Below are 26,868 nucleotides of genomic sequence, written 5' to 3'. Positions count from 1 at the left end.
GTCAACAAACTTGTCCACATATGATAGTGCTAAAACCTGCCTTGTGAAACTGATTCTCATCTCACACCCCTTTCATTTCCCATTTATCAAGGTAAACCAACAAATAACTGTACACATTGCATATTTTTGTATCCGTTCACATGTGGCCTTATACCCCCTTTAGCCCTTGGAGATGGACACCCTTTATTTGTAAATGCCATGCATGAGTGTGTACACATGCCAAGAAAATATTACCAAAAAAATTCCTAACACCGTATCCTTGAGATGCATTCCCACATGCCTGAGCATAGACTTTTCCGAAAAGTCTTCATTGCAAAAAGCTATCTCAAACTGTCTGATGAAAGCAAGTGCTTTGGTAGAGTCCATCCGTCCCTGAAAGTTTTCAAACTTTACATCCTTGTCACCGGACTTGAACTCTTGAGGCTTCTTCCTTCTATATGCATCCCTATGTACATCCTGTTCATCTGCATGATGATGATGCCGCGATGAAGATTCACGATCCCTCTTCGTTCTCTCTTGAGCCACACTCTCCAAATGAGTGGAAAGCTCAACACGAGAACGGATATGCCTTCTTGGAGTAAAGCGGGAATGAGTAGAGGATCCCTCATCCTTACTCTTCTCTTGACCTGCATCAAGCCTAGCACCAGGGACTCTTGTCCTTTTAGCATTTGGCACTTGCTGTGCTCTTTCTGCTTGTTGTGCATCATATGCATCACCATGGGCAGCCGTGAGGGGTGGCTTCTTGAAAGCCAAACTACCATCTGCTTCAGTGTATACATCACCCTTAACCATTAGGTATGCAAGTGCAAGCTCTCGGGGTTTCTCAACATCCATTTCCTTTGCAATTGCTTCAAAAGTGACTTCATGGACCGAAGCCTTTGCCTTCGCAGCCAACACCCTTTGTACATCCGGGTCATTTTTCAATGACCTAAGCTCTTCGGTTTCAGCCCTATAGCGTCGCACTTGACGCCTCAAAGATTCCAAATCAGAATGCATAGTGTCATGAGTACCTGCATCTCCGTAGACATCATTGCCTGCAGCATCTCTTGCATCCCTTGTACCATGAAGTTCACGGTCCTGTGTGTTCTCCACACTGTCAGAAATGTGGCTGTCCATGACACTCAAATCAGGTCACCACTTATGATTCCAAGCCTCAGACCGTTTTCCAATGAGGGGAAAAACTGAGCTCTGATACCAATGTAACGGGAAGCGGACGCGTGTATTGGAATCGTATAAATGTGAACAAGATTCTGAGCACTTAACACTTGAGCATTACAACCACAAAGCTGAAAATGACAGTACACCACATAAAGGGGCCGATGATAGGCTGCCCCCCCCCCTTTAGGTTATATTACCAAAAGAGTCTGCAAAGTACAAGATTACGGGTGCCTGGAGATTCACCACCAGCCTGACCTGATTCTTCCAAATACATCATGAATGAATACATTTCAAACAAGAGAATTTGTAGGTACATCCGCCCTACACACAGGTACATCCGCCCTGCACAAGCCTCTTCACAGGTACATCCGCCTTGCACAAGAGTATCACAACCCTCACAGGTACTCCGCCCTGCACAAGATGTAAATGGATCTTTAGGCCCTGTTTCCACGCGAGAAACTGATCCAGAAACCTGTGTTCTCCGCGAGCAAGTGTCCCCAATGCTTGCCCTAAGCACCTGTTATACCAGGAATCCTTGAGACACATCCATGCTCACATATTCCATTGCTGTCCGGCCTGTTTTGTGCAATAACCAGTCCAAAACAGCAACTTTCTATCGCGAGAAATCCACCTGTAAGGGGTCCTACAGCCCTGTGGAGGTCCCTAGAGCTGTCCTGTACTGTCCAAGTTGACTTTGGACACCTGTAACCAGCCCAAAACTCCAGAAATTACAGGTCTGAAATTTACCAACCAGCCCTTTAGAAGAGTGTGGGGATCGATATCCAAGCTTGTGTGAGTCCGGGAAGCAAGCAACCAGCCCTGTAGCAACTCCAAAAGCTTCAACCAGCTCTCCAATGTGTTGAGTAATGAATAAAACAGCCCAAAAGGCCTCTTGAAGGAGGCGCCTTTCTCCAGTGCCACCTAAGGGGCTTGGTGGGTACACAAACAGGCTGACAAGTGTCCCCATAAGGTGTCCAGCCCATAGTGCTCCATTTGTCCTGTTTGTATAAGTTTAGGTCCAACCAAATGGGAAATAGCCATAAGTTGTCCGGACTTCATTAATTTTGGTCCAACCAAATGCGAACGCATTATAAGTTGTCCGGCCACTTATTAATGAGTGTGGACCTGCAAACCAATAAACTTTAGGAGTAAATGAAATAAGCTGTAAATTGAGTGTGGACGCACTTACCACCTGCAAAACCCATAAGCCCACAGTTTTAGGCCCAAACAGGAGTGTACACACGTGTCCACAAGGTGCCCGGGTGTCCCCGGTCCCTCGGACTTTACAAGCCAAAATAACAAGCATTGTCCAGGCAACAAGACAATGTCACACAAAGTAAAATAAAGTTATGGCATGCATCATTTATGCATTGTGCACATGTAAACTTGGAGAACCACCTATCATCTTTCTTGTACTTGAAAATATTCCGGCTGCCATCATAACACACCATGTGTGCATGGCCGGAATCCACACGGGCACCGCCCGAAAGTCCACAAATGTCCTGCCATGTCCTTGGACTCATATGCATCCACTCATATGATACATACACATGCCCAGGTATAATACATACATGCATCTGCATGTTTCTAGGCCTGACACGCATCCGCATGTCCCTAGAATATAGGGATTTGTGACACTGTGTACCCCAGGGTGTCAAGCAGAAGGGGCGTCGTGCCACTCCTTAAGAATCTTGGACCTAATGTCCGGGATTTGTGGTACATAAATTTTGTCATTACGGAATAGTAAACCATTCCGAATCATCCACTGGCCTCCTGCAGCCTGAATGGTAGACTGCTCAGTCATTGAGTCTTGGTCAATCAATGAGCTCCTGTCCTGGATCTTCTGCCAAAATGGACCAAAATAACTATCAGTCCTGCAAAGCCCTCTTAATGACTGAAATAAGTCAGTAGAAATCTCGGTGAACGACAAAGTATTCACCTCTCTAATTCGACTAAGCGCATCTGTAACACTATTCATGGACCCTTTCCGATAACGGATCTCAAAATCAAAATCTTGCATTAACTCAGCCCAACAAGCTTTCCTTCCTCTCAAATCATCCGCATCACACACATACTTGATTGACTGATAATCAATCAATACTACAAACTTGGAGCCATATAAATAATGTCTCCAAACCTTGAGAGCATGAATCACAGCATAAAGCTCCTTCTCAAGGGTTGGCCAACGAGATTGAGTGTCGTCTAGCTTTTTACTTTCAAAAGCAACCGGTCTACCATCTTGAAATAGAGCAGCCCCGATGGCATAGTCACTGGCATCAGTTTCAAGAACATAAGGCCGACTAGAATCGAGTAATGCTAAGATAGGTGCTTCCTTGACTTTATCTTTCAAGAGTCTGAAGGCCATATCCAAATCGTTATTCCAAGTGATAGGCTGATTTGACTTACGTCCACGACCTTTCAATAAGTCGGTCATCGGTAGTGTGAGCTGAGAGTACGCCCGCACAACAGATTTCCGAAGAAAAACAACAAAACCGAGAAAAGAACGAAGTTGTTTCACTGTTCGCGGTATAGGCCAGTCCAGAACCTTCTGGACTCGGTCATAGTCAATGCTCAATCCATCTCTAGTGATCTTGTGTCCCAAGTAAATGATGTCTGTCACATAAGAAACTCACATTTACTTAACTTAGCATATAGTCGATTCTGTCTTAAAATAGATAAGACAATCGTGAGGTGTCTAACATGATCCTCAAGAGTACGACTATATATCAAAATATCATCCAGGAACACCACCATAAATTTTCCCAAATATTCACGAAAAAGATCGTTCATCATTTGCTGGAAAGTGGATGGAGCATTGGTTAACCCAAAAGGTAATACGAGAAACTCGTAATGGCCCTACCTAGTCCGAAAAGCGGTTCTTTCGACATGCCTTTCATGAATACGTATCTGGTGATAGCCAGTACGTAAATCTATCTTCGTGAAATATTTCGCTCCTGCTAACCGGTCAATTAGGTCATCTGATCTAGGGAGAGGAGAATGGTTCTTAATTGTCAGCTTGTTCAATCTCTTATAATCTATACACATTCTCTAGGTGTTGTCCTTCTTTCTCCTAAGCAACACAGGTGCACCCCAAGGTGATTTACTTGGACGGATCTGGCCCATCCTCAAATAATCTTCGAGTTGTTTAGCCAACTCATCTCCCTCAGCTTGGCTCATCCTGTAAGGTGGAATACTGACAGGATGAGCACCAGGGATCAAGTCAATACGATGGTCTACGGCCCGTTCAGGTGGTAAACCCGATGGCAGTTCCTTAGGAAATACATCTTGAAACGAATCAAGTATCTTCTGTAATTCTTTGCTTTCAAACACACTTAATTCATTGACATCCATGGAAGGGATGAGAAAGAAAGAAAGTGGAATCAATACACAATGGAAAGTGGTATACAAAGAAGAATCCATTATATTTCCAAAATCAATTGTATTTACAAGAGGTCCCTGAGAGGGATGAATACAATCACCTAAAATACCATACTGGATGTCCTTATGCTGAAAAGAAAAAATATGACTAGACCAATCTATCTTGACTTGAAGAGTCTTAAACCACTCAATCCCTAATAACAAGTCTACATTTTCTAGGTGCATAACATAGCATTCCACAATATCTTTGTAGTCCTGAATTTGGATTGGAAGCATCTCCACCTTTCGATCCCATACTTGCCTTTCCGCAGGTAGGCGTACCTCATAGGTATGATCCCTGGGTGTCGTATCCAGACTCAATTTCTGCACAAGTTTGTAGTTAACAAAGTTGTGGGAGCTGCCATGGTCTAGAAGAATGTGAATTTTATGGCCATTTATTTCTCCGTAAACTCGGAGAAGATCATGCAAACCAAATACTTTAGAGTTGAACAGACAATCAGAGCATGTACTAGGGCGAGAAAGCACAGTAACTGACGTACTTGTCAAAGACAACTAGTTAGCTGCCTTTGGCTTGGGTCTTGCGTTGGTCTTTGCACCCTTTTGCTTCGAGCACTCGTTACACATGTGTCCTTTTTCTTCGCAGAGAAAGCAACGTCACTCCTCCTTGAGCTTCAAAGCCTTAAGGAGTCGTTTCTTCTTCGCTGGTGTCGAACTTGAATTCTTTGAAGGTTGGTCCGAAGACTTTCCTTCAGTCGTGTTAGCCATAGGTGCAGAGAACTTTCTTTTATGCTTGTTCCTGTGCTCGGTAACGAGTTTTGACTTGGAAGAGACCATTGTATCATCATAGATACGAACTGAATGAATGGCCTCGTCCAATGTTTTGCATTTAATATTTTTAACTTGTAAACGGTATGAGTCTGGTAAACCAGCCACGAAGAATCCCAAAAGAGTAGTGGGATCCATCTTTGTAGCTTTCATTTGCAAGTCCCTAAACTTCTGGAGATAGACCTCATAAGTGAGGTGCTGCGAGGTCATGGTTAAAGCTGTAAACCGGGCAACAACATCATAGTCATCTTCTTTCTTGAGGAATTCCTTCTTGAAGACGTCTTCGAATTGTGCCGAAGTTGTTGGCTTAGGATTGAGTTCCTTCCACCAAAGCAAAGCTTTGCTTGAGAGGAAACCTGCTGCTAACTGGATCTTTTTTCCATCATCATACGGATGAAACTGAAAATGGACCTGCCACTTATGTAGCCAAGTGTCCACGATCTCCTTGGTACGCTGCTTTTGCTCGCCCCCGAACGGTTACGGAGTAATGTTGGAGCCTAAAGCAGAGGCCAAGGTATCCATACCCGAAAGAGTAGAGAGGGTAGTGGTCAAGAGAGAGATGGAGTTCTGCAAGGCTTTCATCTGGGCGGCAATTTGTGCCTAACGTTCCGAAGAAGAAGCTTCGAGAGCAACTTTGAATTCTTGGAAATCTGATTTTGACACATAATCGTCAAAAAGATCGGCATCGGTATCTTCCATAGCCGGCAAGCCTTCGCGTTCGACAAGGGGCTCCAACTCCGATTCTTGGGTTGACATCGTGAAGAGGGCAAGTGGAGAGAAAATTCGATCTTTGCACAATAAAAGTGCGAGGGAACTTGAGAGCTTGAAAACTTGAGAGATGTGTGGCAAGAAGCCCACTTAAGGGGTTTATATAACCTTCCCCAAAAGCTAGTTGAGCTTTTGCTTTTGTGTTTTTTTTAAAATAATAAATAAATAAATAAATAAATAAATAAATAAATAAATATATATATATATATATATATATATATATATATATGGATATATATATTCTGCTTTCTTAAAAAAAAAACAAACACCTTTAAACCTTGGAGGGGATCTTTAAACTTTTTTAAAAAAATTTAATCTAAAAAAAATAAAAAACGCCTCAAATCGGCGAAGGCTTTCTTGGATTTTTTTGTTTTTTTCTCTTCCCTCTTGGATTTGCGCCGCCGGCCTGTCTGCTGCCGTCTCCGGACTTGCTGTTGGTGCATGCCTTGCTGCCTGGGTGTCCATGGTTGCCTACGACAGTATGCGCCAGCTTGCGCTTGGACACGGCCGCCTGCATAGGCCTGGGCGCCTGCCAACAGGGTAGCCTACATAGGCCTAGTCGCCTGCATAGCCGAACCGCCTACTCACTTGCGCCTACAACAGCAGTACAACTGTACCCGGCCAGCAGTATACGACCAACAGTACCCGGCAATCGCTTCTCTCGCTCTCTCTCTCGTTCTCTTTCGAACAACCAAAAGCAAACGTGCTTTTTTTTCTGTTTTCTCTCACCTGAAACTGTTTACATAGTTCAAAAACATCTATCCTCTTCTTTGCAAAGCAAACAACCCTTTCTAGACCACAATCTCCATCATCACGGGTTCCTATGATGAAAAAACAACATACTGAATGTGAAAAACAACAGTATGCACAGAAAAAACAGCAAGCTTTTTGAACACATACCTACTTTGACCTCATCTTCTCTACCTACCGACTTGCTCGTTCACGAGGCACGCTCTGATATCACTGTCAAATCCCCACCGGATTTCCTCGTGGAACGCTCTTGGTACGAGACTCGAAACCTGCAAACAAACAAACAACATGGGGGTGCAAGCTTGACTCATCACCCAACCATGACAGCTGTGGGCAAGCCACAGTCTTGGCTGTCCCCACCGAGCCACGAGCTGAGCTAACTAGGTTGACGTACCGACCAATCTCTACCTCGCGAAGTCCCATACCGCCACGAAGCTACCCTCGCGGGCCTCGAGATTGCTACTGGCCTCGGCTGCGTAAAGCAGGTGCACGTCTGCACTAGATCCAGGCTCCAGACCATAGAGCTCTCACAAATCACGCGAGACTCTATATGACTAATGACTAACCTTGGCCACCCTTTTATAGGCTCTTGGCTGGTCATCGGGCGTCCACACTTGGGCGCCCGCTCGTCCATACTTGGGTGCCTGCCCGTTAGTCTATCCCTAACTCAGCTCGCCAATCAGCCTACCTAGCTCCAAGCTTCCCCAAACCTCGAAGCTAGTCTTGTGTGCGTGTAGCACACGGTAGATACACACTGTGCACATGACACTTTTGATGGAGATGATCCTAGCGAGAGCTTTGATTTTGATAGTGATCACTTCTCCATCTAGATTCTAGCCCCAACCCTCTAGCCTCCCTTTTTTCTGCACCACTTTTTGTACTTACTACTACGGCTACATGCGCCTAGAGCTCCTCGCATTGTATGACTTAGGCTTTAGCCTAACATCTATGTATGTTTTCAACGTGGTTTTAATGGAATTTTGGTTTGAGTCATGTGACAACTTGTCTTCTCTTTGAAATTGAAAATACTAAGGTTTGTAAGTATTTTTTTAAAGACCGTACAATAAGAAATTTTTTTACTATCATACTGTATTTTCGCGTACCGTATCGTATTGTATGAACCACACGGTATCGTACCTGACAACTATGGCCATAGGAATGTGCTAGAGCTTGATGGTACCAAGCTCAACTTGTTCCTTGGTAAAATGAAAATGAACACCAACATGCTTGGAAGTTGGTACGGTTAGAAAAAATAGGATTGCTGGCGAGGGCAACCACACTCTGACTGTCGACGAAGATGGTAGTAGCGGTGTCCATGGGAACGCGCATCTCCTCAAGAAGCTGACATAGCCTTAGTGGTGGCATCATAGAGAGATAGGTACTCAGCCTCAGCGGAATAACCTGCAACGGTATCCTGCTTCTTGCTAGACCAAGAGAAAGGGCCGGATCCTAGTGAGTACAAATAACCACCATGAGAACGCTGAGAATCAATGTCATCGGCCCAGTCGGAGTTTGTGTAACCACGCAAGGTGAACCCAGAACTGAAGTGAAGTCCAAACATATAGATACCCGCTAGATAGCGAACAACCCTCATCGCTGAACTCCAATGTGACTCCTTCGGAGCATTGAAATACTGACTTAAAATGGATGAGGCGGGCTATGCCTTCAACCAACTGGTCCCTAGACAACTCATATAGCGTGTCATACGGAAGGTGACCATAGCGATAGTGCCATAGTCGTTGAGTTTCCGAAGGAGATCTGGTCACATAGGCTCGAATCCGATGAAACTCAGAGCCGAAGCTTCCATACGCTTACTGCCTCGTCTAGCTCGATGTTTCTTCTTCCTTTTGGAAGAGTGGCCAGAGTCCGATGTGGCCTGAGCGACATTGGCCGAGGGGTTGGGATGAGGTGTAAGAGATGACTAATGAGACATTCCTTTCGGGGTGGTGAAGGATACTGAGTGGGGGGATGGACCTTGAGTGACATGACTAGTGGTTCGCCATTGAGAAGATCTAGGCCAATTTGTACCAGGGCCTTGTTTTTGTTTCCCTGGTGGGGGACCCTCGGGCCTGCAGAGTAGGTGCTGGAGTATTACCCCCTCTTGACCGCCAATTTGGGGCATTGCTGCCACCTTGGTTGTTTTGGCGAGTCAAGTTGTTGGTGTTGGGGTTGGTACATTTGTTCTCCTTGGCTTTGATGCCACACTCATCATCAACATGTCTAGACATTTGGCAATGAGTGCAATATCTATTCTTTTTAGGAATATTCTGCCAAGAGAGAGTGGGTGTCAAGGTAGTGTTTTTGGGATCATTGTTGTTGCCTTGAGGTTTGTCTTGATTACCTGGGTTATTGTTCCCCTTCCCTTGCTGCCCTTTGTGGGTAGAGGTGGTATTGGAAACAAGGGCCCCCTCTTGGGTACAGGAGGAAGAAGATGTCTTCTTGGGGTGAAACTAGTCATGCAATCGAGCGAAGTGCAGGAGTTGGCACTCACACTCATGCAGATTAGGCATAGGTTCTAAACTAATGGTCTATGTGAAAAGTAAAGAAACTAGGTGGCAACTTGTTCAATAATGTGATGACTTGGTCTTCCTGAGACTTCGCAGAGCCAGTGGTGGCATGCTCTACGTTAAGGCGCGGGTACTCAGCAACCTTGACTTTCAGGTCATCCCCCTCTTTAATAGAGAATTTTTGGATTTGATGCTCAAAATCAATGTGACGCGTGCGATCACGTGCTGCATTTCTCTCTGCAAGGTGTGCCCATGTGTTAGAAACATAGGGGAACTGTTGGAGTTGTGAATGAAACTCCGGCAGAAGGCCTTGCATGAGCTCCACTATGGCAGTGGCATTCCTAGCTTCCCAATAGCGGATGACTTCAGGAGGTGTTAGTGAGGGGTGGGGTTTCGGTTCAAGTCCCTTCACCAGGTTTCAAGAACCTTGGGAAGTGAAAACCTGTTCCATAAGGTTAGCCTAGGTGGTGTAATTAGACCCATTGAAACGAGTCTTTTCTATGAAAGCATTTTTGGACATAGAGACATGGAGGAAAGGAGATGGTGGGGTCCACGATGGTTGGTACCCATACCCGGAGTGTAGAGGGTTAGGTGGTACTCTAGAATAACCACTAATACTCGGCAGAGGTGGACCTAGTGAGGATACTTCATAAGCTGGATATAAGGCTGGGCACTCGGCAGAGGTGGAATACTTGGCTAAGGCACAAATCCTTGTGTAGGCACATAAGCTGGTACTGGTGCAGTGCTTGTGATACCTTGAAATGCTGGGTGGCGGCACAGTGCTAGTGGGCATAGTGCCGAGAGATCCTTGTGTATGTGTAAAACCCATACTCAGGTCCTTGTGCAGGTGCGGCCGATAATGGTTGCATGCCAACACAAGCAGTAAAAAACATGGGTTGGGTGGGAGGGTTTTGTGCTTGAGGTTGTGCAGTATTCCAAAACACATTAGGAGCATGAATAGAGGGTGAACCAGGAGAGAAAACAGTGTTACCTCCTTGTATAACAAGAGTTTGGGAGCATACTCTGCTCCTAGATACTCCTCTATTCGGGTTCACATTATTCCAAGGATTGAGGGTAGTAGTTGGTACCATATGCTGAACCTGTGTTGCAGAAGAAGACACCCAGGTAGTGTTAGGCACATAAGCACTCAATAGTACATAGGAACTTTACATGGTCTCTGGTTGAGTTGATGACAATAGATCTCTGGACGACCATGGTGGTTCCTGTTCTCCCTAGGTGAATGAACCAAACCAAAGTCCAAGCTGTCGGCTAGACTGCGCAGCAGTGCTATCCAGATGAGGCTGGATACTGGGGTCTAGGACTTGTACACTGGTTGTAGGCATGTATCCCCCTCTGGAAGTGAAGTCTGATAAGCTCAGAGAGGAAGGTCGTGATGCCAAAGGTGTAGAGGGTGAGTAGGTGTAGACAGGCTGATCGACTCCCAATGTAAGATCTTGAACGGGGCTCTCCAATGAGTAAGAAGTCCCATCCTCTGTGTGGTCTAGATTTGAGTAAGGAGAATCAACTTTTGGTGACAAAGGCTGGTCCTCCGGAATCATGGGCAGACGATCCATGCTGTGTGCTCTCGAGGTCTTTGTTCCCTTTGCTCACGATAGCTCTAATACCATGTGAGGGCAAAAGGACGAAAGGACCAGTTGTGCGAGAGATGAGAGCAAATCAACACAGCATGAAATGGATGAATGAATGTATGTATAATGGTGAATGTAATCTAGTACAAGAGGCCCTCTGATGTGAGGTGACTCTGAGTAGTAGACTGGCAAAGAAGCAAAGGCGAAGTCGATGACGAAGGCTCGCGTCGGGGACAACGGGGGCACTCCAAGTGAAGTAGAGGTAGAAGGCTGCGACTGCAGGACTGTAATAGATGCAAGTGTGCTGCTGAATACTGATGGAGTGGAAACGCTGCAGGAGTAGAACCGATGAAGATATGCGCGGAGATTAGCCGGGCTGCTGCTGTAGTAGAGCCGACGGCTGGGCGTGATGCGTAGGGCTGCTGCAACTGTCGTATGATGCACAAGAGGCACAGCCGACGGCTGCTGGTATTCGGTGGTTGATGTTAGTTGATGATTGCCGAGTTGTTGCAGTGCACTGCTGAAAACACAGGTGGTGAAGCGCTCGTGATGTGATCGTTGATGTTCAGCCGAATGATGATGTGTTGGGTTGATGCGATGGAGAGGAGGGGCACATTTATATAGTGCTGGCTGGCCCTATCGTCCAGCCCCAACCGACCAGCAAAAAAGACTTTTTAGGTAATATGATGGGGGCCTTTTGGGTGCCCTTTTGGGCTGGTTGTCACACACCCCCTCTCAGGCCAAAAGGGGAACAATGAAAGGGCTGGTTGTCACACACACTAGACCCCTTTCATACTGGGAAATGTGCAGGCTGGTGACATCCTCTCTGAGCTTCTTAAAAGTTTTCCGCGACTTTAAGCTTCAAGCCATATATCCAATGTCCCATCAAGTGGGCGAGACGAGAGAGTCACAAAAATCCAATATGATTGAAAGAATCCATGTCCCAAATAAATGGGCAAGACTAAATAAGTCTCCATAATACCAATATCAAAATCATGTCCCAAATAAATGGGCGAGACAAAGCAGTCCCATAAGTCCAGATATCATAATCATGTTCCAAATAAATGAGTGAGACAAAACAATCTCAGAAGTCGAGATATCATAATCATGTCTTTCTGTTCATACTCAAGTTGAATCCAACTCCAAGGAGCAGTTACTCGTTCCCTAATCCCGAATGTCACGTCAAACGCATGCTGCTCTTCATTGGCTTCCATGCTTACACATGCGAAGATTAGGCTAAGAAATAGAAGACCGATTGACTATGCACGTGGATGTAGAACGTCCATTGGATCTTAGCGCAAACATCAAGTCCGCAGCATACCTGATTTCAATCTGTTGACACTTGGTATAGACATAGTCCCCTGCCAACAAGGCATCAGTCCACATGACCCTTGGCGTAGACATAAGTCCCGTGCCAACTAGGCATCATGTCCACTCTACCACATGCACCCCGTGTTGATACTTTGACCGCACACCTTGGAGGAGAGGTGGGCTCAAGTAATAAGATAAAACAATCACTCATTGATGTAGTCATAGATAGCCTTGTGTTCCATAAGCATTTCTGCTACACATAGTTTATATTCGGCCACTGAGATAAGTCCAAAGAAAATCCTTGATCCATAAAATATCATGTTTCATAAATCCATCATATCCCAATAAAGGGAACCATAGAACTATAAATATATATGAAACCATTAAAGCATAAAGCCCAAGAATCACTTGACCAATGATAACCATATAGATGCGCCAAACCGCCGTATATGTATAAATCCTTGAGCAAAGGGTGCGCCATAAATATAGTTCATAGTCCTTAGACATATCCGTACGAAAACCATATAAACCAGACTTTTCAGCTATTAATAGTGTCCCTGAAACAATTCAAGGCAAATAACACACAATTCTTCTTGTACGGGCATACAAGGTTAAGTGTCCAAAAACACTTACAATAAATTGCAAAAAAGCACCAACTTTGTAAAACTCAAAGTCAGGCCAAGATGGATCAATTCATTCGTGGACTAGATCCTAACATCCGGCTCACAGTTCGTAACTGTGAACCCAGCACATATGACCGGGCTTTGACTCTGGCTCAAAATGAAGAAATGAGAATGAACGGAGGCAAGCCTAAACAACCACAGTCTAGTACCAAACCCCAACCAATTTAAGGAGCTGTAATTTTCCAGAAGCACCATTTCACCATGAAAAAACACAACATCCTTTTGCAAATTGATCACATCCAATTGGTTCTTATCATTGCCCTTCATATACTTAGCTTTTCTTTGCCAGGTTCGTTATGAAGCCAAAAGAAATATATCTCCCAATTCCTCACCATATCCATAAGATATCTTGAGATATATCTCCATATAGCTTGCCTATAAACTTAATAATATAATCCACAATATCCATATGGAAAGAGTGCTAAACATGGGTACATAAAGCCAACTCCATACTTCCAAGATAAATTCTGTGAATCCATAAATCCTTAAACTAAGCTGTCGATAAACATGGGTACATAAAGCCAACTCCATACTTCCAAGATAAATTCTGTGAATCCATAAATCCTTAAACTAAGCTTGCCTATAAACTTAATAATATAATCCACAATATCCATATGGAAAGAGTGCTAAACATGGGTACATAAAGCCAACTCCATACTTCCAAGATAAATTCTGTGAATCCATAAATCCTTAAACTAAGCTGTCTATTGCTCATGCTCTTGAGGCATGACTGCTTTCATAAGTGAATATGTTGGCCATGCTTAATAGCAATGATGGTAAGTGTGGTCCTCGCTTGAGATCTTTTCTGTTCCTCATTGATGAATCCTCATTGATGAAAGAACGTTTCTGCTTCCGAGAAAGCCTATGCTCTGATATCGATGTAACTTAGTGAGTGGGTGCGGAAGGGGATTTCACAAAACACTTGACCATCAATGCAATTAAACATTGAAATTGGCCACAGCCTTAAATGTATGCCACTTAATCCACAAAAGTGTAAAAGAGAGATGTGCATAGCACCCCCACCCTCTCCCCCCCCCTCGGAGTATTTTATTACCCAAGGAGAAAATATCAATACAAGCTTTGAGGGCCTTACTCTCCCCACGGGAGATGTCGGATTATCCATATACAAATTCCATAACACAACCCAACAGGAGGCAACCATAAAATTCAGCCGGTACACAAGTTGTAGAAATGCCAAGCCAACAATATTATCCATATATCTCCATGTGGGTACTGATTTTAAGACCACGGGTCTTTATGCAATAGAGCTGGTAGAGCAGGTACAACTCTCCATTTAGTCGGTACAGCTCTCCATTCAACCAGTACAGCAATAACATGGACTGGTACAAGAGGTGCAAAATCTGAAATAGCTGGTACAGTCCTCCATTCAGCTGGTACAGCAAGTACATGGGTTGGTACAGTAGCTACAACTCTCAAATCAATTGGTACATCACTTAATGCAACCGGCATAGTACATAAATCATCCGGTACAATATGATACAACCATCAAGAGGCAACCTTCTGTTGAGGGGAGTGAAGGAGTGTAGGAACTCTCCATACAGTGTTGTAGACAAGAATGTAAGCAACCATCGTAGTACAGGCTAGTCCGTAGCAAGAGAGCCTCTCTAAATGAAGAGGGCTCCAATTTATAGATTTGGGGCTCCCATGAGTAAAAATGGAAAGTGAAGGCTATAATGACAAGTGGAGAGCTGAGGTGACAAGTGTGAGGCTACTTGTCTCGCTTTGATCCGTTGTCTTGCCACATGTCCCAATTTTAGAGATGTTCCCTCCACTCTAAAAATATCTCAAGTTGTAGACATTTTGTCAAAGGTGCTTTAGCAAGTCCGCCCATTTACCTAGCTTATGGACGTAATGACGCGAACGGAATTTCCATTTGGGATTGTCTGAAAATAGGAACCCTTCTAGATTTGAGGAGTGTGATTCTTTGTATTCCATGATAATCCCCCATTCGCAAAGCTTGTACTTTCCAAATATTTATGTCTGTTGCCATATACATAGGCAGTGATGTGTGTGAACACACTTAGGTCCGCCGGGGCACTTTTTCCCTCTTTAGGAGGTTTTTTTCCCTGGCTTGTATATACGCCCATCCTTCTAGGGCTAACTTATCTTTTGTACATTGACACAATCTAATACACTTTGTGTTGTGTGCATTCTTGCTTCTTCTTCTCCAAGCTTGGTGTGCTTTCCTGCAACCCTAATTCCAACAATTGGTATCAGAGCAGGCATCGGCTCCCAGGGCTACGCCGCCAGCACCCTCCGACTCACGTTCTCCGATTGAGATGAGTTTTCACGAGCGCTTGCGTTCTCAGAATTTGCATCTGAGGTCGTTTCGGGCTCCGTTTTTGCATTTCAAGTTCTGCACAGGTGTTTTCGTCATTTTCTGCAGAAATTTCGACAGTGCAGTTTTCTGCAAAACAGGCATCCGTATTCTATTGTGGACCGTGCTACATAGCACGAGTTGTTTTTTGTTCAGTCTTTGCTTCATTATAGGCAGCTTTTGCATCAGTTTCAGTCAGTGGCCATGGCTGATAACAGCAATGATGTATTTCGCATGTTGTCTGCTGAAGACAAACTGGATGGAGACAGCAACTACCCACTTTGGGCATACATGATGCAGCATGTTTTGGTTGCAAAAGGAGTGTGGAACATTGTGCAGGGTACGGATGTACGTAGAGGTTCTGTGGATGTAGGATCTGTTGAGGATGTTGCAGGTTCTAGCAGCTCTACTGTTGCTGCTGTTTTACCCACTGCTGAACAAGCTCGTTGGGATGGTAAAGATGCGCAGGCTCATGCCTTGATCGCACTTTCTGTCAAACGTAACATCACCCCACATATTCTTTCAGCTAAAACAGCAAAACAGGCTTGGGATATTCTACTGGTTTGTATGCAGGTCGTAACGAGGCAAAAATCGCTTACCTGCGTAAAGAGCTAGAATTGAAGATTATGCAAGAAGATGATGACATGAATGTTTTTCTTGCTGAGATTAAAGATCTCAAAGAACAGTTGATTTCTGCAGGTGAGATTATTCCTGATCATTCTCTTGTGCAGACTGTTCTTGATGCTTTACCTGAGACATATCAGACTTTTGCTTCCACGTGGAGACTTCTTAATGAGGACAGACATGATGCTGTCAAGTATGATACTTTAGTCAACAAGCTCTTGCAAGAAGCACAGTCCAGGCAAAACAGGGCCAGGTAGCGTGCAGTTGATCAAGCATTTATTGCTGCCCAGCAGCAGAGAAGAAGTGGTAAGGCAGTCCCTTCCACTGTTTCTTCTCCTATTAGTAGGTCTGCAACTTTTTCTCCTTTCACAGGTAGCAACAATAAGACTGAGAAGGCTCTTGATAAAGGCAAGAAAAAGACCAGGTGCAACTATGGTAAGGCAAATGATCATGTCATTAAGAATTACCCTAAGCTAAAGGCTAAAGAGGCAAAGAAGAAAGAGTCAAATGCAGCCACAATAGCGGATGCTTCTACAAATGCAGATTCTGCAAATGTTGTGCAGGATACAGAATGGGCATTTAGCGTGTATTGCCAGTATGACCCATCTGTACATGATGCATGTTTGGCAGTTTCTGTTGACTCTCATGTATGGTATTTTGACAGTGGTGCTACAAAGCACATTACCTCGCATCGTGATATGTTCACTTCTCTTGAGGCTGTCCCTAATGGAAATACTGTCACATGTGCCAATAATGCTTCTTACCCAGTGAAGGGCGTTGGTAAAATTATGCTTACTGCTGCAAATGGCAGCGCTTTCACACTTTGAGATGCTTTGTATGTGCCAGGGATAAAGAAGAATCTATTGTCTGTCTCTGCGCTTGCTAGACTTGGATTTGTAGTCAAATTTGTGGATGACAGATGTACTGTTCATGATTTGACTTCTAGTGATACGATTATTGCATCTGGCACCTTGTTTCGTGGGCTGTATAGGCTCAATTCTTATGACAAGTGTGTGGAAGATTCAACAAATGCAGTTTCTGATGAAAAGGCAGTTTCAGATGCAAAACTATGGCATGCTCGTTTTGGTCATCTGAACTTTGCTAGTTTGCTGCGTTTGCAGAAATTTGATATGGTTGCTTCATTGCCCCCTCTTGAGGCATCATTGAAGCATGTTTGTGAAGGCTGTATTTTGGGCAAAATGCAGCGTTTTGTGTTTCCAAAGGATGGTTCTGTGCGGGCCACTCGCAAATTGCAGCTTGTACATAGTGATGTATGTGGGCCTATGCAAACTCCTTCATTTGATAAACACTTGTACTTCGTGACTTTCATTGATGATTACTCAAGGCATGCATGGGTATATCCACTGAAGGCAAAGTCCGAAGTGTTTTTGTGCTTCAAACAGTTTTTTCTTATGGTTGAAAATGTATCCAATTGTACTGTGGGCACCCTCCGTACTGATCGAGGGGGGGAGTACATGTCTAAAGAGTTTAATGCATTTCTGGCTAGTCGTGGGATAAAACACCAATGTACAGTGCCGTATACCCCTCAGCAAAATGGTGTTGCTGAGAGGAAAAACAGGTCACTTATGGAGATGGCACGATGTATGGTCAAGAGCCAAGCTTTGCCACATGCGTTTTGGCTTGAGGCTGTCATGTGTGCTGCATATGTACTCAACAGGTGTCCCACTAAGGCCTTGCAGTCTATTACTCCATACGAAGCTTGGCATGGCAGGAAGCCTTCTATTGGTCACTTGCGTGTCTTTGGTTGCTTGGCCTATGCTTTAGTGCCTGTGCAACAACGCAGAAAATTGGATGATAAGGCTATCAAATGCATTTTTGTTGGTTACAGTGCTGAGAGCAAGGGTTACAGATTGTATCATCCGCAGTCAAAGTGTATCTTGATTAGTCGAGATGCTGTTTTTGTGGAAGATGCTGTGCAGCCCTTGTTATCATGTACCAAAGAGACAGGTGTGAGCTCACGGGATGCATTTGATACGTTGTTGCCTCTCTTTACAGGTGGAAATTCAAATGTAAGTCCTAATGAGGCAAATATTCAGCCTACGCAGATTTCAAACGACATCATAGATCAGCCTATTTCTGATGCAGATTTACAGGATGTAATTCATGAGGATAGGGCTGAAAATGAGCAGGCTAGAGGTATGCCTAAATGGCTGGTGCAAACCTTGCGTGATAGTAAGATTGATGCACCTATTACTAGTCGTACTCGTTCAGGTTTTCAGCATGCCTCTTATGAATCAGATTGTTATGCTTTGGCTGTGTCTAGTATGTGTGAAGAGGAAGAACCTCTTTCATTTGATGAGGCACAAAATTCAGAAAATTGGTTGGCTGCAATGCAAAGTGAATATGATGCTATAATGAAGAATGGTACATGGTCTTTGTGTGATTTGCCTATTGGTAAAAAGGCCATTGGATGTAAGTGGGTTTTTAAATTGAAACGAAAGCCAGATGGCAGTGTTGATCGCTATAAGGCTAGACTTGTTGCAAAGGGTTATGTTCAAGAAAAGGGCATTGATTTTGATGAGACCTTTGCTCCAACTTGTCGTATGACTACCATTCGTAGCTTTTGTGCATTGGCAGCTCATAATGGTTGGAATGTACATCAGTTGGACATAAAGACTGCATTCTTGAAAAGGGCATTGATTTTGATGAGACCTTTGCTCCAACTTGTCGTATGACTACCATTTGTAGCTTTTGTGCATTGGCAGCTCATAATGGTTGGAATGTACATCAGTTGGACATAAAGACTGCATTCTTGAATGGAGATTTGCATGAGGAGGTGTATGTATCGCAGCCTCGTGGTTTTGTTCAAAGAGGGCAAGAAAGGAAAGTGTGCAGGTTGAATATGGTTTAAAGCAAGCTCCACGAGCTTGGTATGAAAAGATACATGCATATTGGACTGCACATGGTTTTCAAAATAGTCCAACAGAAAGCACTTTGTATGTTAAACGTGTGGATGGTGTACATCTAATCATTGCTCTCTATGTCGATGACATGCTGCTCACAGGACCAAATGAGAGTCATATTGCTGATTTTAAGGCTGATTTGAATGCCTCTTTTGAGATGTCAGATTTGGGGCATTTGTATCATTATTTGGGGATAGAATTTAAGCAGTGTGATGGAGGTATTGCTTTGTGTCAGACAAAGTATATTGAGACATTGTTGCGGAGATTTGGCCTTGAAGACTGCAAGCCTATTGCTACTCCAATGGAGACAGGTTTGAAGTTGAGTCTTCATGATGCTGGAGATCACTTTGATGTCACACTCTATCAGACAGCTGTTGGTTGCCTCATTTATGTATGCATTACGAGGCCAGACATTCAGTTTGCAGTCTCACAGGTGAACAGGTTTATGCATAGCCCAGGGTCTCAGCATTGGAAGGCAGTTAAACGCATCTTTCGCTACTTGAGTGGCACCATACATCTTGGGTTGTTTGATCCCAAGGGGGGATCGTTGCCGCCAGATTTACATGCTTTTTCGGACTGAGATTGGGCTGGTTGCTATGACACAAGAGTGTCCACAAGTGGTTTTTGTTTCATGCTCGGTAGCTCATGCATATCTTGGTTGAGCAAGAAGCAACCTACTGTGGCCACTTCTAGTTGTGAAGCTGAGTACAGAGCAGCTTTCACAGCTACGGTTGAGTGTGTGTGGCTCAGACGGACTGAGATTGGGCTGGTTGCTATGACACAAGAGTGTCCACAAGTGGTTTTTGTTTCATGCTTGGTAGCTCATGCATATCTTGGTTGAGCAAGAAGCAACCTACTGTGGCCACTTCTAGTTGTGAAGCTGAGTACAGAGCAGCTTTCACAGCTACGGTTGAGTGTGTGTGGCTCAGACGGCTTATGGCTGACTTGGGTGTTGGACAGGAGTCTGCCACCTCTATCTTCACTGACAGTCAGAGTGCATTGGCAGTTGCGAGAAACCCAGTTTTTCATGCTCGCACAAAGCACATTGAGGTGCATTATCACTATGTCAGGGAGAGACTCTCAGCAGGAGAGATCAGCTTGCCAACACAGGACAACCTCGCCGATCTTTTCACAAAGGCACTTCCTCGTGAGAAGTTCGAAGCTTTCCGCAAAGCTTTGGGCTTGCTCCCCTTTGTGGATTGATCTACTTTGGGCATGGCACTCCCCTATACATGAGGGCCAGCTCTCGTTCACACCATCACTCCCAGGGGGGATTTGTTGCCATATACATAGGCAGTGATGTGTGTGAACACACTTAGGACCGCCGGGGCACTTTTTCCCTCTTTAGGAGGTTTTTTCCCCCGGCTTGTATATACGCCCATCCTTCTAGGGCTAACTTATCTTTTGTACATTGACACAATCTAATACACTTTGTGTTGTGTGCATTCTTGCTTCTTCTTCTCCAAGCTTGGTGTGCTTTCCTGCAACCCTAATTCCAACAATGTCCTGGAGTCCACCAGACCTCTTTCATACTGATAAATGTCTAGGCTAGTGATAGCAATGCTGTATTTGGTATGCTGTCCGCACTTAGGATAAGCTTGATGGGACTAACTACCCATTGTGGCTCTATATATGATGCGCCATAAATTGGTCGCCAAAGGGCTTTGGAATGTTGTTATTGGCATTGAGGTACGCCCTGCCTCGCCAACACAATAGCATAGTTCAGGTACTTTGGATGGTACGAGGTTTGATGTAATCGTGGCATTCGTCTCCGCACCTTCCACAATGGAACAAACCAGGTGGGATGGTAGGGATGCATAGGCACATGCATTAGTGGCACTTTCAATGAAAAGGAGCATTATTTCTCATATTCGCTCATGTAAAATTGCGAAGCATGCTTGGGATGCGCTTGCTGCGCTTTACCATGTGCGTAAGTACGAGTGGCCTACTTGTGCAAGCATATAGAGTCCGAGTATATGAATGAGGGAAATTTAATGGATGAGTTCCTCACAAGGATTAAAGATCTCAGGGAGCAATTGGCATGTATTGATGAGGCCCGTTTGGACAGTTTTTTGGTATCTACTGTTCTCATAGCTCTATCGGATTCATACTAGGGTTTTGCATCTACACTTCAGCTCATGATGAAGGGTAACCCGAATGCCCTTACTTTTGATGAGTTGGTTGGAGTGCTCTTGTAAGAAGTTCAATTTATAAGCTTAAGCGTAAAGCTGATGGTAAGCATTACCGCTACAAGGCAAGGCTTGTTGCAAATGGTTATGCTCAAGAGAAGGACATAGATTATGATGAGACCTTTGCACCCACGTCTCACCTGACTACGATCAGGTGTATTACTGCGTTGGCAGTGCATCATGGTTGGAATGTATATTAGTTGGATATTAAGATTGCCTTCTTAAATAATGACTTGCATGCATAGTTGCAATGAAATACGTTTCATACGAATGAAATGTGTTTCATTCGTGTTCACCTGGGATATGGAGGATTTAAGCGTTTTTTTAATCAGGAGAGCTCATTTTTCGAAAAAACACCTACCTGCACTTGTGAAAACGTTTGAAGGAGATCTTGCTTTGCAAAAATCAGCTCCTTCAAGCTCTTTCCACACTTCTCAGGTTCTGTGCTCACTATCTCTCAAGTTGGTTATGTTGATTTGTGCCTTTTTTCTTCGATTTTGAAAAAAAAAAAAAGATTTTGAAATTTGGTGTTTTCATGCCAGAGTGCTAATCTTTCCCTGTCTTTGTCAAGATGCCTCGCACTAAGGATGCCATGTGGGTCCATGTCACTCATGTATCAAGATATGGTGGTTCAGGCACCCAAAAGTGGAAATGTAATTTTTTTTGTGGTTTGCTCAGGAGGCTCCATAATCCGGGTTAAGGTCCATTTCATAGGTTTAACTAGGGAAGGCATTGGTGCATGCAAACTTGTGCCTGCAAACATCAAAGCCAAGCTACAAGAATGAAAAAGAGAGCAACTGGTAGGACGCAGTTGTGTGCCTTTGCCTGAGAATATTGAAACTAGTGAGCATATTAAATCAAACACGGTTGGGTTCAAAGGAAGATGCATAGAGCCAAGCAAGATTTGGGGGTGCTGGTAGTCCCACTCCCACACCAAGACTAAGCCCTTTGCCTGCGAGACCAGTGTTGCCAGGTGTTTCTGAAACGGCAGGTATGAAACGGGTTTCATACGTTTTGAAACGTTTCATAAAAGGTAAGAAACGGGTCCATAAAGGTTTCATACAAAATCGAAAAAACATGTATACTTTTAACTTGAAATATACAAAAAAAAAGGGTCCCTATGACATAACTTATAAGAGACCACATTGAATTCATTTCAATAAAAACAAAATACATGTAAGATATGATGATATCACAAATCACGATTGTCCACTACCAAGAAAAAGCTTCATAGTGATCACTAAACAGAAATCAAAAGGATCACCACGTGGGTGATGAGTCATGACTCAAAATCCAAGATCAAAATAAATAACATGTCCAAACTAAATAACATGTCCAAATAAAATGATGCTGGCAGCTGCTAGTTGCATCCTTATCCTCATTGGCATCCTTTGCCTCTGTAGCCTCTCTTAGGGGCACTGTTGGTAGTTGAGTCCTCAAATGCCTCATCCTCTAGAGGTGCGGGTGCACCACTAGTACTAGCCTCTCGACAAGATCGTGTAGTGCGAGTTGGAGCCATGATCTCCTCATAGAGCATGGAATAGATGTCTCTCTCCTCTTGAGGAATGTCAGGACTCTCCTTGCACTTTAAGTCTTCATGATATCAATCTTATCTAGATTCACTTGGCAAGGCTCAATGGGATGACCTTTTTACTCTAGCAATCGGAGATTGCAATGGCAAAAGACAAGCCTCTCCAATTGTGCTGTGAAGAGTCTGTTTCTCTTTTTCATGTGAAAAAGAGTCCATGTACTCCAGTTCCTCTCACAAGGCCCTGAACTGCAATCTTGGGAGAGAATTCTCAATGCGATCCGTCTCTACATTGTACAAAAAAGAATGTAAAGTTAGAGTCAAAGAGAGCATTTGAATGTAGATTTTGAAAGAATAGGAGTCAGATATACTAGATTCAAGAACCTTACCAAGTTGGGTGTACCAATACCATATTTCTCCCACCAAGACATTGGCTCCAATTGTGTCTCCCTGAGCAATGCAGTAGCTCGCCCAAACATATGGCTACCGTTGCAGTAAATGAGCATGGCATGTATATGCTGACTATGTTCACGAAATTCTTCCTGGTGTGGCTAGTATATTTCCCTGTGTGGTGTTGTTAACCGTGCTCTTAGAGTTTCTGAGAGCCAGTAAGGTTAGACTCACCAGGGAATTTGGGAGCAAAGCTCACTGGGGAGAACCAGGCCACGTTCCCTCTGCAGTGTACTCCTTGGCCTGCGTTAGTACGGGTGTGCCTGTTGGTGCATGGTCCCGGAAGACCAGTGAAAGGCAGGTGTCCACCCAGTGAAGGTGGGAATGAGCCTGTGATTTGGGGCTACTCCGACCAACACCTCTTCATCGACTTGAACTAGTTTTATTTGGTTGTTTTCACTCCCTTGTGGAGAAATCTGGCCTGTCAGGCCCGTGACACTTGTACAAATATAAATACTCCAAGAAATACAAAAAGTATTGAGGGGGGGGGGGGGGAGGGGGGGGGGGGGGGCCCTTTCCGGCCCCAGTGCTGGTGTCATTTGTATTTTCAGTATTTCCAATATTTGTGTTGCTGATGTTGTTTCCATTGTTTAATAACAGTTAAATTAAGTGTTCTAAATATGTGTATATTGTCTTCCGATCTGTAGGCCTCCTGTAGGGAGCCGTCACAGATGCATCTGTGCCAGGGATAGTGGTGACAAGAGAGTTTATATGGTCACACCTCCGAGAGGCTATCATGGAGATAGGGCCACAAAACATAGTGCAGGTGGTCACTGACAATGGTAGCAACTGTGTCTCTATGGGACGGATGCTAGAGGATGAGTTCTTGCAGATTGTATTGACTTAATGTGCATCCTATAGCCTAGACTCGCTCATTGAAGATCTTGCAAAGATTAGGTGGATTGTTGACATCTTTGACACTGCACGTAGCTTGGTGAAGTTTGTTACCAAGAGGCCCAAGGTCTTGGCAATGCATCGTGCTAATAGTGACCTTTAGCTTCTGAAGTTCTCACAAACCAGGTTTGCATATATGTTCATTGTGGTTGAGAGGGTCTGACAAGGACTCATGCGCACAGTGGTATGCCGAGAGTGGATGAGCTGGGAGGAGCATGAGCACCCAAAGGCGGTTGCTTTTGCACGCAAAGTGATGCAGGAAGGTTGGTGGAAGGAGGCAGAGGCTTTGCTGAGCGCTCTTCAACCAATCTATAATGTTCTTCGCATCACTAACATGGAGGGCAGCACTCTTGGACACTTGTACGAGTTTATGGACTGGATTGGAGAGGCTCTTAACCGATGCACTCTCTTGACAGAGGTACTCAACACGCCAAGTTTGAACTTGGAACTTCCAACTAGTTGCCTTCTTGTTGTAACTTGTATCACAGGCTTTAACTAAGAGCTTTGATCATTCATGGTTAATTTTCAAGGTTGAGGACATTTGATGGGTGGGATTGGTTCCATAGACCAATCCACGTGGTTGCCCACATATTGCACTTTCTCTGGCGGAGTGAGGCGTAGTATGTTAATGAAGGGTTGGAAGACGGATGGAAAGATTACATTCAAAAATGGATAGAAGGAGACGTGGAGCTCATGAGACGCTTGGAGGATGAGCGGCTAGTGTATCGGAATGCCAGCCACACATTTGGTAGACAGATTGCTGTCATGCGAGACACAACTTCAACCAGTCTCATGGTGGAAGAAGTATGGGATCAGTAGCCCTCACTCGGTGAGTACAACTCTAAAATACAAGGCTGTTATTTCAACATAATACATTGATCAATGATGATTATACTTACAAAGTTTTTGTCTTTTAATGGCAGAAACACCTTGCCATTCGAGTCCTCTCACAAGATTACAGTTTGGATCCTTGTGAGAGAAGCTGGGGCACATGGGTCCTCTTCCATACAAAGAAGAGGAATAGGTTGTCTACTACTCAGTTGGAGCAATTGGTGTATTGCCATTGCAATCTCCGTCTAATTGAGCAGTCCGGCAATCCGATAGAGCCTCGCCAAGTCAATGTTGATAAAATTGACATTGAGAAGATAAAAGATGTCCCTAAGATTCCTCAGGAGGAGCGCGACATATATGCCATGTTGTATGAGGAGTTGATGGCACCTGCTCATGCCACACGAGCATCAACACCAGCATTATCAGGAGGTGCTAGTACCAGTGCAGCAGCTGAGGCAACATCGTCCTCTTCTCTGAGTGACACTGAGTCTACCGAGGAGGCTACTGATGAGAACATTGAGGATGTTGAGGATTGAGTGTCCAGACTCCAGATCGAGGACAATAGTCTTTGGGGCTATCAGGCTCCTCTAGTTTGTCATGCATGATTGCATCTATCAGCATGCTTTACCTTGTGTATTTTAGACTTCAGTTTTCTTTTTTCGTATTAGCTCAGAATTCAAACTTTTTGTGATCACTTTGAGTGCTTAGTGGACTATGTCACTCTTGCCTGCAGGCTGCTAGTTTGCTTTATATATTATTTCTTAAGTTTTGAGTAGTTGCCATCATTGATGATGGAATCCGAATCTTGTCCTTGATGTTACTAGTTTATTTATGCCAATCGGTCAGTTGAGTGCCCACTGTAAGTGGTCACCTAGATTCTTTAGTTTTAACTTGTAAACATGTTTTAATATGTAAATGATGCATGCTTAATATTGTTTTGCATGGAAGGCAACATATTTTTTACATATTATAAACTTATATATAAATTTTGGCTCCTATATCCCCCCTCCTCTTTGTATGAAACATTTTTGAAACGTTTGGAATTTGAAAGAAACGTTTATGAAACACGTTTCATGAATGCGTGGTAACTATGCTTGCATGAGGAGGTTTATGTATCTTAGCCTCATGGTCTTGTTCAGAAGGATCAGGAATGTAAAGTATGCAAGTTAAGAAAAGCTTTATATGGCCTTAAGGAGGCTCCCAAAGCATGGTATGATAAGATAACACATACTTAGTTGCAAACGGTTCTTGCAATAGTCCAACTGAGAGTACCCTCTATGTAAAGAGGAGTAAAGATTGTTTTTTGGTCATCGTTTTATACGTTGATGACATGCTGCTCACAAGCCCTAGTGAGGAGAAGAGTTTAGCCTTCAAAGCTCATTTACATGTGTCATTTTTGATGACAGATTTGGGCTCGTTTGTTGCATGCGGAAGCTTTGAGGAGGCTTCTTTTAGCCCTAAGCATTGCATAGGAATACTTGATGCAAGAACAATCAGCATAGACAAAGAATAGAGAGAGAGAGATGGTTGTACTTTAAGTATATTCATCGAGTACAAAAAAGGTACAATGTATGTGGCCTTAGGCCTTCCCAAAAAGTATAACAAAAACCCTAGTCTAAGACCTACTCCCTAGGGGAGTGAGATGATTCAAGTGATTGCTCGGCTTAGCCTTTACATGTCCAAACAAGCCCAAGAAATTGTTTGAGTGCTGGTCAGGGAGGAGCAAAAAATCTCTAATAAATGCTCTATGTTGGTGACTTGCTCCATGCACTCTTCAGAGTTGGCCGACAGGGTCCTTCTGTCTTCTGTGCTTGTCTGGCCCTGGCATGAGTCCCTAAACCATTTGTTTTTTTTTTTTCCGAGAAAAGATCCTTTCATTAGCTATATAAAAACGCCCGTAGGGCTACAAAAGATCTCTCCTGCTCATAAGAGAACCAGAGCAGAGAATACAGCAAGGCAGCCCGGGAGACTCTTCCTAGGAGCTGCAAAATACAAGCATCAGTATTAAGGATTGAGGGGCTAAATCATGCAAAGGGGGGGGGGGGGGGGAATAGCCAAACAGGTGGCCTGTAATAATGCCAACGGGGGAATCCCGTGTGTAAGGTGTAGAAAGGGCCGCTG

At 44.1% G+C, this 26,868-nt stretch overlaps 1 protein-coding gene across 3 annotated transcripts in view; it reads left to right on the top strand.

Moving 5' to 3' along the window:
* The window catches only part of LOC147611341 (uncharacterized), a 115,462-nt gene that overhangs the window by 30,692 nt on the left and 57,902 nt on the right, over positions 1-26,868 (top strand). The gene's annotated exons all lie outside the window — the stretch shown is intronic.

This window comes from Cibotium barometz, chromosome 47 (assembly GCF_041138505.1).
Source record: "Cibotium barometz isolate CiBa-2024 chromosome 47, ASM4113850v1, whole genome shotgun sequence".
NCBI classification, from domain to species: Eukaryota; Viridiplantae; Streptophyta; class Polypodiopsida; order Cyatheales; family Cibotiaceae; genus Cibotium; species Cibotium barometz.
This window is presented reverse-complemented; position numbering and strand designations above follow the sequence as displayed.